Source organism: Macrobrachium nipponense, chromosome 28 (assembly GCF_015104395.2).
Source record: "Macrobrachium nipponense isolate FS-2020 chromosome 28, ASM1510439v2, whole genome shotgun sequence".
In the NCBI taxonomy this organism is placed as follows: Eukaryota; Metazoa; Arthropoda; class Malacostraca; order Decapoda; family Palaemonidae; genus Macrobrachium; species Macrobrachium nipponense.
In genome coordinates this window covers 5,594,881-5,614,691 of record NC_087217.1, presented here as the reverse complement: position 1 = coordinate 5,614,691, position 19,811 = coordinate 5,594,881, and the positions used below count along the sequence as shown (strand labels likewise).

At 33.5% G+C, this 19,811-nt stretch overlaps 1 protein-coding gene across 10 annotated transcripts in view; it reads left to right on the top strand.

The window, feature by feature from the left end:
* LOC135201380 (solute carrier organic anion transporter family member 74D-like) overlaps window positions 1-19,811 on the top strand; it is a 381,276-nt gene that overhangs the window by 273,165 nt on the left and 88,300 nt on the right. The window lies entirely within an intron of this gene.

Below are 19,811 nucleotides of genomic sequence, written 5' to 3'. Positions count from 1 at the left end.
GTCCATTAGTTTGGCTTTCTGGTGATATCTGGCAACCCTCCATGGCTTTTCCAACCACAGGCCACGGCACTGAAGAAAAAAATTCTTCACTTTGCCTTTTTATGTTTTATTATGAAAATAAAGATATAAAACATATCCTGCTTATTTATACAAATGAATTTTATTGAAATCCTTTATTTTTCTTCGTCAAAAATACTTTATATTAAGCTAGTGACGTGCAGTTTTCTAACATCACGGAAAATAATTCTACATCGGAAAATACGCATTCTAATCATTAAATCATAAATAAAGTAAAAAAAAATCAGATGAACTGCCTATGGTAACACTGCTGAAAGCCAATGTTGTGAAGAAAAAACGGCATCACTGGTCGCAAGCAGCTTCTTCTGTTAAGGCTGCAAGACTTAGTTAAAAAGGTGTTCTTAGTATTGGGGACGAAGGTCATCTGAGGTCATAGCGACTGTGTGATTGATATTCTTGAAACAAAGCTGTATCGTCGTTTTTCCTACATGAGAGTTGGACTGGTTAAGAAATGTAACGGGTATAGCAAAGGGGACCTGTTGCCACTTTTAATTTTCTGCAAAGTTCAAAGATGTTATATGTCACTGAGATACATACTACAGAAATTAAACTCTCCCAGTTTTTAGTTTATAGGGAGTGTCATTTTCCCCTTTTAAAAATTAAAATTTAAGTCCAAGTCAAAGTTTCAAAATATATATGAAGAGCAGGTAACGCTGCTTCACGTTTGAATAATAAAGTCAGTGTAGTAGGTTGGAGTAATATACGAAAGTGCTGGTGAAAGCCGTCGAAGGAAGAGGAAAGTAGAGCGAAAAGAAAATGAACTCACTAATAGGCAGAGTGGCGCAGCCCTTATGAAATGACACGAATTGTACGAGACTGTTCCTAAGACGCTTTGTATCTAGAAGCCGAAGAACTTGTCGGAAAATTTCATAAGGGTTTTGTGAGATTGGAACCTTACAGGCTTGCTTTTCGGAAGTTAGATCGCCAGCTATCAATCAAGTACTTTTGGAAACCGTTCATGAGCTTTCGGAGTACTACAAATAGTTGGTAAGATTCGCTACTCATGTATTAAGAATGATAACGAGATCGTTGAAGTATCCAGATTTTATAGTTATATTTGCAAGCAGGTTTCCATGTAAGGATATAGTGTATGTCATTAATTCTTTCCTAAGTTTAAACACAATCACTGTGGGAAAAGATGGCTCTTGGAATGATAGATTTTTTTTTTTCATTTTTTAAGGTGATAGCAATTTAGCTTTTGGAGCAGAACAAATAATTATTCTAAGGAATTCTGAAACGTTGTCCAATGTATGAAGATGGGCAGCAATCAGTTTTGCATGAAATTCTTTATTTAGAAAAAAAGTAGGAATACTTTATTTAAAAAAAATAAGTAGGACCATTTAGCTATATGTTTTTTTATTTTTCTCTTGAAAGTTTTCCTATAAAAGTGTGAATATGAAAATTATTTAAAAGTTTTCCAAATTGTAGTAATAAGGTAATATATACATGTGTCACTGATATTTGATAAAGAAAAAAAAACTATTTCCATTCACTTGCCATAGGCTTATGTGGGATATTATCTTAGAAGATCAAATATTTTATACCTTTACAAAAAAAATTTTTTATTATTTTAGATCTTTCAAGATATGTACTGACTAGTCTTGAGAATAGTTTAGCCCAAAACCAATAAATTGAAATTGCAGTTTTACGATTTTTTAAGACGATAAGATGAGAGATTGGTCTCCTCGCTTGACTGATTTTAAAAGATATACTAGCATCGCAGCTTCAAAGGTTATATGAAACCCGTAGGAATTAAAGGAACAGGGGGATAGAATTTTACTTAAAATCGTTTCTTTACATTGTGTCTATTTGCCCATGTTTAAATATTTAGATATATATCTGTCAGATGAAAAGAGGGGCAAAAGTTTGTGTAGTTTAGTGAATAAGGAAGGGATAACATATAGTATATATATATATATATATATATATATATATATATATATATATATATATATATATAATATTATACATATGTGTGTGTTTGTGTTTGTGTATGTATAACTGAATCACGAAATTTTGGAACGTGACAAATGCGTCAATAAAGGAAATAAAGGTATAAGCCACGAAGGAAAGTGAAACACTGGAGTAGTTACTCGTGATTTCACTTTATATATATATATATATATATATATATATATATATATATATATATATATGTATATATAGTTAAACTTTTGATTGATTATTTCATCTGTTAAAATGTTAAACATATACGGGGTTTTGTAATATTCTTGTCTCAAATTAAATTAATCCGTAGACCATTTCATTTTTACTTCTTCCTTTGTCAGCTTATTGTCAGTGATCTGAGCTGTGTCATATTTTAGACTCGAATATGATAATACTGCGCATGAATTTGATGGTAATCGTGAGTACTGATTAAAGGCTGCCTCCTTTATTCGAAATAAATCATATTTCCTAATATTCTCAGTCATTTTGGTAGCTTTGTTTAGACTCCTTATGATAGTTTGGCGCCTGGCGGTTTGTTGTGGTGGGAATTTCTCCCAAATTACTTCTCCCTCGCTGTGTTATTCTCATAAATTTTTCTTAGGTTTCTTTGGTATTTTAATACTGGTAATAATAATCATGATAACTTTTGCTTAATTTGAAACCAGTTTCTGTTGAGGGTTTTTTTGTCAGCTTAGTAATGATAACTGAGTTGCTCATAAAGACAGATTAATGTCTTTATCTTAAAAATATTTCAACCTGTGAAGGCCTCTTGAATATTCAAGTAGTCGTTAAATACCCACCGTTTTGCTTAGGAAATAATGGAACAAAAGTAATCTCCATATTTTCTGTGCATATCAGCGTAAAAGTTATTGGTGGTTTTACTAAAAATAGAGCAGCTGCATAAATTTATTTTTGTGAGGGAATCATTTTCAGAACCTAAAGGAAATTGCCTCTTATGGGGAACTTGAGAGAACCGCTTTAATTTATTGCGTCATGCAAGGTTAGAACCCACACCTCTTTCTTCGCAAACATTCTTTCTTATGTATTTGTTGTCAAATTGAAGCAGGCTTCACCCGAGGGTTATTTTTCTCAGCTTACCCTCGGCGCCTCAGATTCAAAACGCCCATGGGACTTTTTGAACATTTAAGAGTCCGCTGTGTTGAATCTGGTTTTATGGACAAGATCCATTGGTCATTTTAAGCATATGTTGCCAGTTATTGATAACTGCATTAGTGTTTTTTTATTTAGTCCTGTTGTATTTCGTATTTTCACCTGATATCTCCTGTTGTTTTGCATCTTTTCAACGACATAATATTATAATAAAATTTCTCTCATTGAATTGATATATATATACTGTACACTCGCTTCAGTGATATTGTACTGCGAAATACATTTTTCCTTGGAAAGTGTCTTCCGTTCATCATGCCATTTTACCTTGTGTGTGTGTGTCTTTTTTGTACATTTATTTATTTATTTATTTTTTTTTTTTTTTTTTTTTATTTTTTTTTTTTTGCTAATGACCATGAATCCAATTACTCAAGTGGCGTGGAAGAGATGGCACTCATCCAGTTCGTGAAGGAGTGGTCATAAGTACTCCCTGTGTAGGTCAGAAGACCAGTCTTAGACCCTCAAAGCCAGCCCGAGACGTCGGGGCGATTATGGCCTGTATCATCATTCAATTTGTTTCTTTATATTCCTCTGTGTGTGTGTGTGTGTGGGTGTGTGGATGTGTGTGTGTGTGTAAGCGTCATGCTGATTTATGGATTTCCAAGCAAGTTTGATCCTCGCTATTTTGTGAGATTTTAGAGAATTGGATGAGATCCAAGTTCGAATAAAAATAGTATTTTGTAGATTGGCAAAGACTTTCTGAGGTTATGTAATTAAATCTTAAGGAGTAATTAGTAAAGTAATGACTCCGACCTTGAACTAGATTGTTTAGTAATCCTTATTTTGTTCTTTCATTATTTTTATTTCATGCAAAACCTGCAATCTTTCATTTTGAAGTATTATTAGTGTTCATAACCTTTGTTAACAAATATAAATTATCTCGTGTGAAATTGAAGAGAATGAGAGGTGGGGAAGAGTTTAAAAAGGAAAGGAATGCAAAGAGAGAAGAGTGTGGTGGAAGGGCCAGACCTTTTTTCTATTTTTAAGACTAGTTATGGTCCTTTAATCTCTTCGGTGCATAATTATTATGCTGTTTTGTTTTATAATATTTGATATTTCTTGAAGCGTTATGAACTCAAAGTTTCCATATCCACTATAGTGCCTGTTCGTTTTCGTTTATCATTTATACGTCGCATTTGTCTCCTTAATCTAATTACATCATAATTTAATGCTGTAAGATTTCAAAAAGCACTGATTCCAAAATTTTTCTATATGAGATAATCATATATTCCGCTAGCAAACAAATGGATTATTTGATATTATTGTTTATGCTCGAAAATTTTATATTTATATTAGTTAAATGATTAGCATGAAAGTCTTCTTTATAAATGATATAAAAGAACAATGGACTAACTGTCCTGTTGTTGGATTTCATAGACCACTAATCATTAAAGATAGCCAAGCTTTAGCAAGTAATTTTCTTGATTGGACCTTGGTTTTGGGTATGTTCCCTCTCAAATAAATATCCTGGTATATATAACCGTTGCTGCTACCGTAATACCAAGAGTTGAATTAATTGAAAGATACTGGATAAGTAGAGCATTCATACTCTTCACATATTATCAGTCTATGTACTTACCTATAATATTTTTTTAAGTGAATGTAATAAAGGGATGTTTCCTCATTTGTATGCATATATATATATATATATATATATATATTATATATATATATATATATATATATATATATATATATACATACATAGTACATGCCCATATGTATATATACACATATATGTGTGTATAAAATATTGCTTTCTCATAATTTGAGCTATCATGTACAATGCAAATGTTTACGAAAGGATATTAAGGGAATTATACCTTAAAGATTTAAGTTACTTAGAAATGTTATTTGCAGCATTTCAGATTTCAGATGAATTCGCAATATTCATTGGAAATACCATCAGGTAAAGCATAAACAGATGAAATAATGGACGGTTTATGCGCTGGAAACGTGTGTGTTTTGTTTTGTTTCGATGCTATTTTATCATGGGACGATTTTGCCGGTAAAAATGGGAACTGCGTAGAAAAGCGCTTTGAATTTACGAACCACACAGTCATTTTTCGTACTGCAGAGCGAGGGAGGCGAGCAGAAGGTGAACCGCTGGTGGAGAGGACGCGAACGTGAATATCGTTGAGGGGTTGTTCAGAATCGAAGGTAAAGTGCCTCCCTCCAGTGTTAGCAGCCATAGGAGTCATTTTCAAACGTTATTTTGGATGGTAGTAACTGGGCCTGGTGTCTAGGGGGTTTTATTTTGATATCGGTTACGTAACAGTTTTTATGGAGAAGCCAACGGGACGTCGAAATTCTTGCCGTTTTGGAACTTGACTCCGAAGAAGAAAAAGGATGGGGGAAAGGACAGGTTGAGAGGTAACCCCGAGGGAATGAGTCGATTCATTTTCTAAGGGATAGTTTGACGTGGATTCTTTTTAATGTGCATTCTTGAATATTACATCGAACACCAATGTGTGTGTAGCTTTTTAGCCATTGTTAGCATTGTGATTATTCCACAAAGCGAAGGATAACAGACATTCGTCACTCTTATTATTGTGATTATTCAAGAAAGCAAAGAATAAAAGACTTATTTATCACTGCACCGCGGCTGCTTTTAGGAAAGGGATAAAACCAAAGAAAGTATGGATGACTCGCCCCGAACACATAAGCAATGTATTCAGTCTAGGCATTGCGCATTTATTCTCACGTCGCGTCGGCGGGATCTTGTTGACTACTCACTCCATTGCACGCTCCGGAGTCCATTGATCGTCAGTGAGATTTTGATAGAAAAATATTTATTTCATAATCTGTTTCTTGCTATGGTCATTGTCTTTTTTTGGATTTAGTCTTGTTACTAAAAACAATGGTCACGTTTCGTGAGTTCCTGTTATCACAGTGAGTTTTACATTTAGGATATTTTTAGCTCTTAATTTTATTCTTTCGTATATTTATGGAGAATAATTCCTTATTCTCTTTTGTATTTTTTTAATATATATATATATATATATATATATATATATATATATATATATATATATATATATATATATATATGCATATATATATATTTATTATTATTATTACTGTTATTAAACTAGACTTGTACTTTGGTTGTAGTTGATTTTAGCTTTCTTTTGCATCTGCGGTTTTTTTTTTATTCAGTTGTTATGTCACCCATAATTAGGGATTGTAGATCTGAACAAAGAGGATCTTTAATCTGTCTCTGTCTCTTCTTCTCCTTACTTGCATCCAATCTTAAATCATTCATATGAGGTACAGTGCATTTTGAATTTTAATTCTCTTCTAAAATATTCTCCTATGTACTGAAGGTTGGATACTTATTTTCTTCTTTCATATTTTCTCGGTTTGTTAGCAACGTACTTTGAATATTGCGTGCGCCCCCCTCCCCTTTCTCTTTTTTTTTTTCTTCTTTTTTTTTTTTAGTAGGGAAAAACTGAGTGACAGATGAGAATGAAGTTTTATCAATCTTGTGTCAGAAAAAAAAATGAAAAATTTTGGAATACTTGTAAACTCCGGAATGATTTATTTTAATACCAATTCTTTGGTCGTCATATTTTGAATATCTAATAAATTTCGGTATTTACAAATAGATAAGATTTTGGCCGCAAGTCATTTTTTTTCTCATTCTAAATCTTTATCCATCTATCCGTCTGGCTGTCTGTCTATGATTTGTACGTATATATATATATATATATATATATATATATATATATATATATATATATATATATATATATATATATATATATATATGTGTGTGTGTGTATGTGTATTATTGATGCTGGTGCGTGTAATTTGAGTAGATTTACATTTGTACTTTTCTTTTTTTCAGTATTTTTTCTGTAATGTTTCTTTAAATGGTGAATCATTCCATGGAATGGCGTTATATGTAATATCTTTGTTGAATAAAATCACGATGATATGTTGCGTCCTGAAGCAAACTTTCTTATTCAGCCATTCTCTTTCGTCTTTTTTTTCTATCGTTAATCTTGGCTTTTGTAAGATTATATCTACGATGATATTACTTTATCCTAACGTTAATATTTTGAAATAGTTTGTAAGGTTTGCAGGTGGATTAGCATCTACGTGGGTTATGGTGTGACTACATGTTATTGTAAATTCTCTGCCGTTACTATAGTTTTACATGATTGTCGTGCATATCAAATCTGGTGTTGTTTTTAGTTCCACAATTAACGTTTATATGAAATATATATATATATATACTTATATATATATATATATATATATATAATATAATCTATATATATATTGTTTATTATACTGTTATATAGTTTGGGTCTGCTCTTTTATTAGAGAAAAAAAACTATATGAATAACTGTCAGTTGTATTTCGTGTGTATTTATCATTGCAGTGTTCTACAAGATATTCGTACATTTTGTTCTGCAGAATTCTGAGTTTGGACATTAAATTCATTTTGTTGAATTATCTTGATAAATAAAAAGAAGTTGCATATTGCCTTTAAGGTGACGTAATTCCTTTGATGTTATTTAGTTCATCATTTTAAGGTTTCATCATATATGTGTATGAAAGGGGAATTATAATATTCTGATCATAATTTTATTTGACGTTCTATCTCTTGCTTCACGAATTTTTGTTCTTTAAATACGTTGAAGGGATTATTGTTTTCCACGAAAGGATTATAAGTGCTTGGCTCTTTTTAGATTTCTGATACCTGTCGATTTATGATTTTGGCACATTCATGTATAATCTAAACCATTGCTCAAGGTCGGGATTTTGTCTTAAAGTTGCTTAATTTACATATGCACAGCTTGGTGTATTCTTTTGTAATTAATTATATATATTAATTATATTATATATATATATATATATATATATATTATAATATAAATTATATTATATATTATATATTATATTATATATTATATATATAATATATAATAATATATATGTGTGTATGTGTCATATGTTATACATATATTTTATATATTTATAATTATATATATATATATATCATATATATTATATGTATATTATAAACTGTGTATATGTGTCATATGTATACATATATTTACATATTATAATTTGTATGTGTTGTTTACGTATGTATGTACGAATGTATGTATATACATAATTAGTATGTTTGTTTTAGGGGGTTAGGGATTGTCTATTAATTTTTCTATTTCAGCTCCTGATGGAGTTACCTTTCCTGTCTGAAATTGCTGCCCACTATCCAGGTACCCGATCCACTCTCTAGGTCAACAGAGACATTAAGGACTTTTGACGAAACGATCTCAAGTCGTTTTATTACCTCAAGGAATCGGCCCTTGGAATATTTTTTATTGGTTGCAGTCTGTGTAGCATGCGTAGTTACTGGGTTTATCATTGGTGAAGCGTAGATGTTTTTGGTATTTGATATTTAATATGAAATTACGTGCGAAATTAAGAGAGCGAAGGTAATCTATATTCTAAGTAAAATCATGGTGTCGTGGTAATATTGCAGTATTTATTGAGGGATTACAAAGAGAATGTGTGGAAAATAGCAAAATATTTTCATGATCACTTTAGCTCTAGCAATAAATATAAGTAAAATAATTTCTGATTTTGGTGTCGTTAGCAGAACCATCATTTCCACTCCCGTTACAAAGGAATCCTTATAACGGAAGATAACGAAGCCTTAGAAATCATTCGAGTTCTTTGATTGATACCTTGTTCAGTGTGGCTATCTTGAGTAGGCAGAGTCATCTCGCCAAGACTCTCAAAGCTCATTCTGTGCATAGCGTCATTATATCAGCATGTGATAAATTTGCTTTAGACCACCAGCACTGGCATGTATATATATGCCATTCTGTTCTCCCCTCTCCCACGGCTCCTGCGCTTGCATACTATTCCTTCTTCCTAACCACTTCATCCCTCCCACGCCTCATTCCGTCGAAGTTTGCAGATATTTTTCTTGCTTGCTGTTCAGTTGGCAGATGTGAGGTTTGTGTATGTGGAGAGAGAGAGAGAGATTGTGGGGGAGGGGGGTGTTTGTTAAGGAATAAAAACTGAATCTCTTAATCTCATGAATTATAGCCTTGTTTAAACGTGTTGTTTTTACTGCGGTGAAACCAATTGGACCCGTTACTCAGTAGGTCTCCATAAGATCCAGTTTTGTAAACATGAACGTCAAATATTAGAGGTGGAGATTGCATATGCAGGGGTCGTGGGCTCACTCGGACGTTTTCTTCAACGCTCCGCAGTTTGTGATAAGTCTTTTGCATCTCGAGTATTGCACCATGAGTGATGGAGGGCTCTTGCTTGGTAATTTCATCTCTTGATGTGTATCAAGTATTTTTTTTTTTTTTTTTTTTTGTGTGCTTTTGGTTCTATGTTTTTCTTCTGGAGACAAATTAAAGGCGAGATTTTCAAAGTTAGTATGTGAAAGTTTGTATACGCTGAACAGTTAAAAAAAATACCTTCGGCGCTAAATATATAAATATATATATAGATATATATATATATATAATATAATATATATATATATATATTATATATAGATATATTAGAGTATGCATAAAAAAGCTAAAATACATCCTAAGAGTGAGACATGCACGTGTTGTTACTTGTTTTTCAACTTCTAGTCTAGTCCAGAACCCATGAGAGAGAGAGAGAGAGAGAGAGAGAGAGAGAGAGAGAGAGAGAGAGAGAGAAAGCAGAAATTCGTCTTTAAGGAATTTATCAGATCTAATGCAGTTTTATAGCTTCCATGATTCGTCGAGAATATTTTGATGCATCTTTCACACAGTTTGTGGTTCCTCGCCTTTCCTTCACGTCTTTTTTTTTATGAGGCCAGGAGGGTAAAATTCATGTTGTCCTTGTCTTGCCAAGCCCTCTCGCTTTACGATGTCTCTTGCCTGTTGTGGGAAAGAAGATTACATAAAAGAATATTGCAAATAATTAATGCATGCATGTGGGTCGGATGGGAGAGTTTTCATTTACTTTCCTTCGTGACGTTTTCCCCATTATTACGATCTTCTGAAAAATCCAGAAATTTTTAAAAAGACATTTTAAATTACTGTTCTTATGTAGATTCGACTACGTTTTGACGTTATTCACTGGGTCGTTTGCTTTGAAAAATTTCAATGTTACCCTTTATAATTTAGAATTGTCTTGGCGCCCTGTCAGCATTTTCAGTTGAGTTGTGGACGTTGGTTTTAGACTTCAAGGTTCGTCAGATGAAAATATCAGAATAATCATTAGTATTCTTCCTGAGAGCCTGAGACTTGAAACCCTTCATGGCGAATGTTTTCAGCCTTGTGGAACACTAATCTTTTCTGAATCTGGGTCTCACAGTTTTGAATTAATCAAACCTAGTCAAAATCTGCCCGTAATCTTCCGCACTTACTTTTTCATTATTTTAGGATTCGACCTTTCAAAGATAATTTATTTTCATTGAGTTAGATTTCATGAACAATTCATTGATTCACCATATCTTGCATTAGTCTTATACAGCTCCAGCCTTTGATGCGTTTGATATGAAAAACTTGACAACAGCATTTTGGAAAACATCTGCTAATATCAAGTTCTTATGACCTTCCCCGTGGAGGAGGTTTCTACTTTTCCTTATACTAACACCTTTAGTCTTTGCAATGTTAAGTCACTATTTCACTGATGCAACCTCACCAATCATTTATAGATTTCATTCTTAATAGGCTCTGCTTCTTAGAGGTTTCGGTTTTCTCTCGCCTCTCAAGTCAGCTTGTTCGAAAACCTGAAACTTTGACCTTTCATTTGTTTTTAGATTTTTGATGGCTTTACTTTTCATAAGTTTATTTTGTATTTTAACAGCTCTAACATTTAATGTTTTCATTGTAATTCTTAAGACTCTGTTAACTTGCAAAAGTTTATTCTAATTCAAAAGTTTGTGGCTTTTAAAAGTATATTGTGATTTTTAACCTATTCATATTCTTAGTGGATACAGCTTTATGACGCTTGGATTTCAGAATTTAAGAATTGAATCAAAATATTCAGGGCTTTAGCTTATTATCCCTTCCTCAAAACCTGCCACGGTAAAAGAATGGCTTTAGCATTCTATTGCGGGTTCGTCATCCTAGTGATTCGGTCTTATCAAAAGTATTTCAGTTGGAAAGTGTTGTGGATAAAGGAAAACTTGCGAAGCAGCTGTTGGAAATGCAAATTTAAGGACCACGAGAACGTATGGTATGGTAGAGCGTGTGTCCATGTACACAATTGCAGTTTGTATATGTACACTGACATTCGTATATTGTCGCAAAGAATCGATACACGGAAAGTTGGGCGGATAAATTAAATTCACTGTTCGAGTTCATTTTAATGTCTGACAGGGGGGGGGGGGGGGGGGGGGGGGGGGGGGGGGGGGGGGGGGGGGGGGAGGGGGGGGGCGGGGGGGGGGGGGGGGGGGGGGGGACTCGCCCCACAAACACACACAATCCACACCATTAGCGGCTCCTGAGCACACACACTACCGTACAGGCAGCCTCCCGAGGAACCTGTTTTTCAGAAGGCCCCAAAGGCCTTTTATCCTTGTCCTGCATCCCTCCTTCGTTAGCAAGCCAGTCTTGAGTTACTAAGGAAGGACAGTCTTTTTTTTTTTTTTTTTTTTTTTTTTTTTTTTTTTTTTTTTTTTTTTTTAATTAAAGCTTCAGAAATTTTCCGGGGTTGTCAGTTATTTTTTTTAGGTGTTATAATACTTGTCCCGGTAAATTTCATAGTGAATGTTGACGTAAGCAATTCATTATGTACCTGGTTATTAATCCACTCTGGTGGGCTTCATTTACGTAGCAGTGCCATGTCTAGGCAACCGTCATCAGAAAGCCGAAGTGTAGCACCTCCCCGAGCATCCGCGTCTAAGGGATGAAAGGTGTATGTATGTAGGTTTAATATATATGTGTGTGTGTGTGTATGTATGTATATATATAATAAAGGGATCTGTAGCATTCGTATTTATCTAGCAAGAGGTTCGAACTTAGGGGATGGGCAGTCCTTTAGAAACTCGTGTTGCATCCAGGGTTAAAATAGCGATACACATACACACACACACACACACCTCCATACATACACCTTTCATCCCTTAGACGGGGATGTGCTTAGGATCCAGTTGCCTCTAGTCGTTGTAGGTCGTTTTTCTCCAGGTTGCTGACGTCTGCTACTTTGCCTTAGTTGTCATCCATTTACATCTTAGAAATCCCTTGCCCCAAAAGCCTGTCCTTTGGGTACATGGAATTTTTTAGTCATAAAATTTGCATATGTCGACCTTTTCTCACCTCCCAGCCTCATCGAATTGGATGGGCAGTTCCATTTGTCAATGCTAGCCACAAAAGATAACGGGAACGGAAGGTTGCCAAGTTTGAGAAGTCGTAGTTGTAGTAGTCAGTAGTAGTAACAGTTATATGTATATATATATATATATATATATATATATATATATATATATATATATATATATATATATATATATTTACACATGCATATTATGCATACAGTTATATGTATATAAATATATATATATATATATATATATTATATTATATATATATATATATATATATATATAGATAATATATATATATATAATATATTATATATATATATATATATATATAATACCATCATACATACATACATACACACTTAAATGCAAACCTTGCCTGTGTGTGTATATTTGTAACGGTTACTCAAGTGGCAGTATCAATTGTATTAATATAGCTTGTTTGTTGGTGTTACCCTTGGAACTTTTCAGTCTTCCTTGTCTCATTGAATCATGCCTTTATACTCTCAAAAATAAATAGAGATACAATTGTTATTGGAACCAGTAGGGGTTCTTAAAAAATAAACAAGGGAAATGAATTTGTTTACAGTTGTGTATATTTGGTCTCTGATGCAATGTGTTACCGTTAGACTTTGAACAATTCAGAGGAGGTTTAATTGCATCATTTACCAGTTTGAAGACTCGGCTATTACAAATTTGGTTTTAATTCATCTATATTACATTATTTTTTTTCTGTCGGTTGAATTTCGTATCGTAAGACCTCATTTTATTTTCGTTGGTTTATTTTCTTGTGGAACTCTTTATTATTCCTCTACGAAGCACATTTTTTCTTTCTCTTATAGTTAAATTTTACTTCTTTGCTCATAGATTCCAGAACCAGGTACTATGGTAATCCATTTTAAATAACGGTTACTGCTCTTGTCCCAATTGGAAATAGGGAAATCAGAGACTCCTCTCTCATGAGGGGTAGTTGAATATAGTCGGAAGGACGACAATCAAAGAAATACAAAGTGTATCTTTTTAGCTCGTATTGATTTTCATTCATTGATAACAATTCTTCAGTCATAGAAAATGCGAGAGCTTTTCTTTTATTTTCACCCATTTTAGAATATTGCTTCCTATAATTGGTTCTTATATTTGTCTGTTAATTCGAGAAAGTTTATGCTGCTATGATGAAAGGTTACCACCTTGATTATAAAACAATTGAAATGAGGTATTTAGCTCAGTTATTCTCAACATGCTGTGGAATGATGTCCCAGAGTTTATACGTAATGATCATGCAGGCATATATATAGATATATATATATATATATATATATATATATATATATATATATATATATATATATGAGAGAGAGAGAGAGAGAGAGAGAGAGAGAGAGAGAGAGAGAGAGAGAGAGAGAGATGTATATATACTGAATAGAAATAAGAAACAATGTGTATCTCGTGGAAAACAAAGGAAGATATTTACTTTTTTACCAATTCCTTCTTTTGTTGTAAAGCTGCCTAGTGGCCGGGCCATATATGTTTGGACCCTTTAGTCTGAAAATTATTTTGGGGGGTTGTGAGTGTTCCTGGCTTTGATAAACATATGGTGTGTGATTGCGAATATGAGTAGGGGACAATAAGCTGAATAATGAAAGTGCATGACACAAAAAATTAAGTGGCAGGGTATCCTTGTTGATAGGGTGGCAGAAGAATTCAAACCAATGGGCATTAATATTCAAGAATCGTCAGAGTGAGCTGAAGAGAGGTAGAGAGTTTGTGAGTGTCCTTGGCGACGTTTCTTGTCTGTGGATAAAACCGCTTATAGGTCAAGAGATAGCCTTTATACGGGTTATTTCTATTCAGTTCCCTTCATTCTCTCGTCTACCAGCCCGTTCGGCTTGACAAAAATAGAAAAAATAACAAAATAAATAAATAAGTCGAAGTTTTATTTAGAATTGAGATTGTAAGGCCTCGTAAATTCTTTGATCCATAAATAAAATTCAGTACACTTTAACAGTGTTAATTTGGTATTTGACACGTTCTCTGTCGTTACTTTAGTCCCAAAATTTCAAGAACTACCGAAATATTATTGTATAATTTTGCTAACAAACTAAATGCTTGCCATCTCCAGAAACTTTGCGCCCATAAAAGAGGAGTCAGATAAATAGTATAATAAATGTGCTTTGAGCAGTTATGCCAAAATGTAAAACCATTGAACTGAAAGCCAATTTCAGTGTACAGTTGATTTGTAATAACGTACTGGATAAATAATTTTTAGTAAATCTTTTGCGCTCCACGTTAGCTCAGGTTTCGGTAATGATTATTATATATCAAAATAGATGGAAATAAATTCACTCACAGAATTTTATATATATATAGTATATATATGTTTATATATAATTTATATGCATATATATGTGTGTACGTTGTTGTTTATGGTTGTGCGTCCGTGGGTATGATTGGTTTTCTCCGTAACAATGATTAAAAGGTTAGACTCATCTTTTTTGTCATTGTGTTTTAGGGAAAAAATGCTCTTAAGAAATTGTGTGGACAAAAATTGAACGGGGATAATATTAGGAAACCGTCCCTTTTGTATGTTTCGTACCAGGTACGAAGATCGCGAAGTCTGTGGGAACAGTTTTTACTCAAGCAAGCGCCGTTGTAAGGAAGAACGGTCAGAGTCTAACAAAGTTAAAGGGTTCCCCGTTTAATCGTCTTTATTTATAATAAGTTTTTGTTTATCTCTTTGAAAGTTGAATGATCTGAGGTAGAGATTTACATAATTCTTACCATGTGGTTTTTGGCATAGGATTTCGAAAAAAAAAAAAAATATATATATATATATATATATATATATATATATATATATATATATATATATATATATATATATATATATATATATTATACATATATATATATATATATATATATATATATATATATGTGTGTGTGTGTGTGTGTGTACATGTAATATATATATATATATATATATATATATATATATCCTATCTATATATATTAGATATAGATATATATATATATATACATATGTATGTATGTGTTTGTAATATATATGTACATTTATAAGTCTGCATGTGTATATATGCATATATATATATATGTGTGTGTGTGTGTGTGTGTGTGTGTGTGTGTGTGTGTGATTTGAGCTACTTTGCTTATGAAAGCTACCAGTATTTCAAAGCGTTCAATAGAGTCGAGACGACAAAATGGCTTAACCCGTTAAACTATAAAATGGCCTAACGGGACTGGCGGAAACTTTTTTTTGTCTTTTTATTTTTTTCTGGACGACGCTTCACGTGGAACCTGGCGGCGACAGCACGCTTCTTAATGAAAGGGGACAGCGGAAGGGATCTTTGTTGCAAATGGCCCCCTCCTTGTTCTGGCCATCCAAGTGAAAGTCCTCTTCCACAAAGATCACCATCTTTGTTCTGCACGCGCGCGTCCCCCCCCCCCCCCCCTCCCCTCCATTATCTCTCTCTCTCTCTCTCTCTCTCTCCCTACCCTTTGCCTCCACCTCTTATTATTATTATTTTTTTTACTATTGCGGATGTATGGCTGTATCAACAGGATGTGCTCAAAACATCTGCCTTTGTCCCGTTGTTCTGTCGCCGACAAAGATTGGGATTTTAGACTGTGGATTGTGTGACAATGAACGCCGATATCTTATTACTTGAGGCCTTATTGCTCTCTTGAAACTGTATTTATTTATATTGCTTATTTTGAATGAAGATTTTCCACCTTCTTAGGGATGAGCAATTCATTTTCTTTTTACTAAGATAAATAATAGTGATTTATTTTGCGTGTAAAGTGATGTCAGGACGAGAGTGAAGATTAAATGTATTCAAAATAAATGGATAAGAACTGAATTACTCTCGAAAAATGGCTTCGTTGACAAGCATAATATATACGAATTCATTAACGGGCAACAGTCCGAACCAATAAACTTGTAGGACCTGATTAGCTCAGTGAAAATTTCCTACCAGTTAGTCGTCCTTTAGTCGTAATTAATATTGAACTTATACGTGGGGATATTTATTCAAAAGTGTGCGCACGTTTATAAATACAGGCAGTTTCTCTCAAAGAACGTGGTGCCATTGAAAGAAATGTAACATACATGTCTTTACTACGTCCATTCTGAGATAGATGCATCAAAAATGAACCACTTGGGCAGGAGACTTCTGCAACGTCAGCTGCCTCATATATACTAATATGTAAGACTTAATTAGCAACGCATCAACCAACACTACCATACACTAGCAGGCATTTAACGTTTCCTAGACATTAAAACCCGTCCTTTCCAACACTTCTTTATCTCCATCCTGCTGGTACTTTCTTGGTGTCAGGCCCTTCGAATGGTATATCCTATCATCTTCGTATCGTTCTACATTTTCTCCTTAAGACAAAAACACTTTAAACTTTCAGATCGATCTTTTTAACAAGTTATATCTGCATATTTCCATACCTTTCGACGCTTTATACTCCCCATTTATTTTGCAAGAAATTCGTCTCAACAGCTTCTCCGTTTTCCTCGATTTAGATTTAGTGTATATAAGGAAAATTTGGTCAGTTTCAACTTGCGGTTTCAAATTCTTTCCTCTTCACTTCCAAACCTGTTTCAGACCTCTGCTACATTTTCTTGGCCTTTTCTGTGACTTGCTTCTTTGCTCACCCTTCCGTCGTACCCCTATGATGTCTAGCTTCCATTCCATCTTTTGTTAACATTTACTTTCACAATTTTCTTCTATCATCAACAGCTAACATCAGAACACTCCACAGTTCATTCATTAATTTTATATTCGACCATAACTTTTCCCATATAGCCACATCTCACATTTCAAAAACTTCATACATAGATAGATACAGCTAATACATCATTATCCTAAACACAGTACATCGAATCTTGATCAGTAATCTTAAAATTCATGTATGCCACATTTAGCTTTTGTTGTTTGTTGTCACACGTCTGACATAACTGTTCTCTAAAAGCTTGTTTATCTAAAAAAACAAACAATCTGCATCTAAACTCCACATAATAATACCTGCATATACATACATATACATCTGTATTAAGTAACGTAATGTCTCATCTGTCACCTGTATCTTTATAAGAAGGATAATATATATTATCCTTTATATAAAGATACAGGTGACAGATGAGACATAACGTTACTTAATATATCAAGGAAGATGTTTGGTATGAGAAAGCAAAACAGATAACAGAAGGGTTGATAGGGAGGGAACAGTGTGAGTCTAAACAATGAGGGGAGTATGAAGATCACGTTTTATTAAAAAGCATTAACGCGAGAAGTTTTTTTAGTAATATGAAAAAACTTAGAGTCGTGTACATGGGCTCAGAAAAAAATTTAATAGAACTGTTAGAGTCAGCGGTAATGGTGTTGGCAAAAAGTTTTCATGAATGAAGGCAGTAGGTAAGAAAGTGACTAGATTGGTGTAAAAACTGTCTTGAGACAGTAGTGTTTATGTTGGATATCTTTATGGATGTAGTAATCCTCGAAATCAGTAAAAGGACAGAAAGCTTCCTTGTAAAATTGTGGGATAAGAAAATGGGTCGTGAGTGGCGTGTGGAATGGCTGCAGTTTGCGAAACTGATTGGAATACTGAAGAGAAACTGCAGAAACTAACTTAAGTATTCAGAAGTTTATTGAAAATGTGGGAGAAGTTATGTAAATAAATGTAAACCAGGAAAGGAGCAAAGGATATTAATTAATACGGGTGCTGAAAGGATGAAGACTGTGCATTCTTGTAGGTATTTTAGAGTAAATATGAAGGGGGACAGTTGGATAAAAGAAGAGCTGAGTCACAAAGTAGGTGAAGCAGGATGTGCTCGAAAGATAAGGCGGAAACTTGGAACGTAACATTTTCGGAAGCCAAGGTGCGGAATGTCTGAAGGAACTTTCAACCAACTGTCCATTATTGGAATGAAATGTGATAGCTGAATACAGTTGAAAATGAAAAAAAAAAAAATGAAGTAGCAAAATTGAATGATTTACTTCTCAGTCCTTTTGCCCATTATGGGGTCTTTCATAATGACTTGTCAGCAACGCCTTTCGACGGTACAGGACTGACTTTGAATCTTACATATAAATATATATTACACTAGAACAGTGGTTCTTAACCTTTTTCAATGTATGCACCCCTTTCAAACCAGCAGTCAGATCTCGCACCCACTGATTTGTTTTAAAAAAAAAAATCATATGATGTGCATTAATAACAAAGAGACATTTTTAAAATCTTCAATCACAAAGTTTGTTGCAACATTGCCACTTCATTAGGAGATTAGGTGTAGGTTCATCTATAACTCAGAGCACTGCTGTAGGAAATAATAATAATTAATCATAATAATAATAACTATATTATTATTATTATTATTATTATTATTATTATTATTATTAATTATTATTATTATTATTATTATTATTTTATTTCATTATTTTTCAGAGAAAAATAACGTGCCTTTGTAAAAATATATATTGTTTTAATTATTCATAGGCATGCTTGCATCCCTTAGGAACCGGCTAGGGGTGCGAGCACCCTTGGTTAAGAACCACTGCATTAGCCGTATACGTTATATCATATAATCTTTCAAAAAAGTGCCGTGTCGTGAGATTAACTGAAGTTTAAAACTGCGTCATCAGTGAGAGTAAAAGTTCCGTTTGTATCTTTGAATTAATCTTTATTAATATCACTGGGTGATAACACTGGACGAGATAAGATTAGTGTAATTATTGGCTTAAGGCTCGATAATTCTTAGAACAAACGCATCAGTTCCGGTTTCACCTTGTGATTATGATGGTGGTCGGAGGGATTTTTCAAGTACGGTTGACTTTTGGGGAGACTGTTGTATGTACCATTCTTTAGTATCGGTTTTTTGTTTTTGTTTAGGTACGGTTTATTTTATTTTTTGTGAAAGTACATTTTTATGTCGGGAATTTAGTTATTTCTTGATAAATAGTATCCATGAAAATCAAGTGAAAAAATGGTTTTGCAGTACTGGTATGTACAACATCTAAACATTGTTTAGTTTTATACCTTCCATTTTATCTTCCCACAGTTTTTCGTCCAGTTTTTCCTCTTGAATTTTACATAATTAGTGCCAAATTTAATACAGATAGGAAAAAAGCTAATCCCAGAGTAAACCACAATTAGTAATAGATTCTTTTTGCAAATATGCATGCAATCTCTCGTAAGTGGCGTTATTTCTGACGATGAAAGGTGTTATAATTGATGTAAGATACAGAACGCTTTACAGGTAGAGGGGAAGGATGTCATACGGAGCCAATGATGTAATGTCGAATGCCAT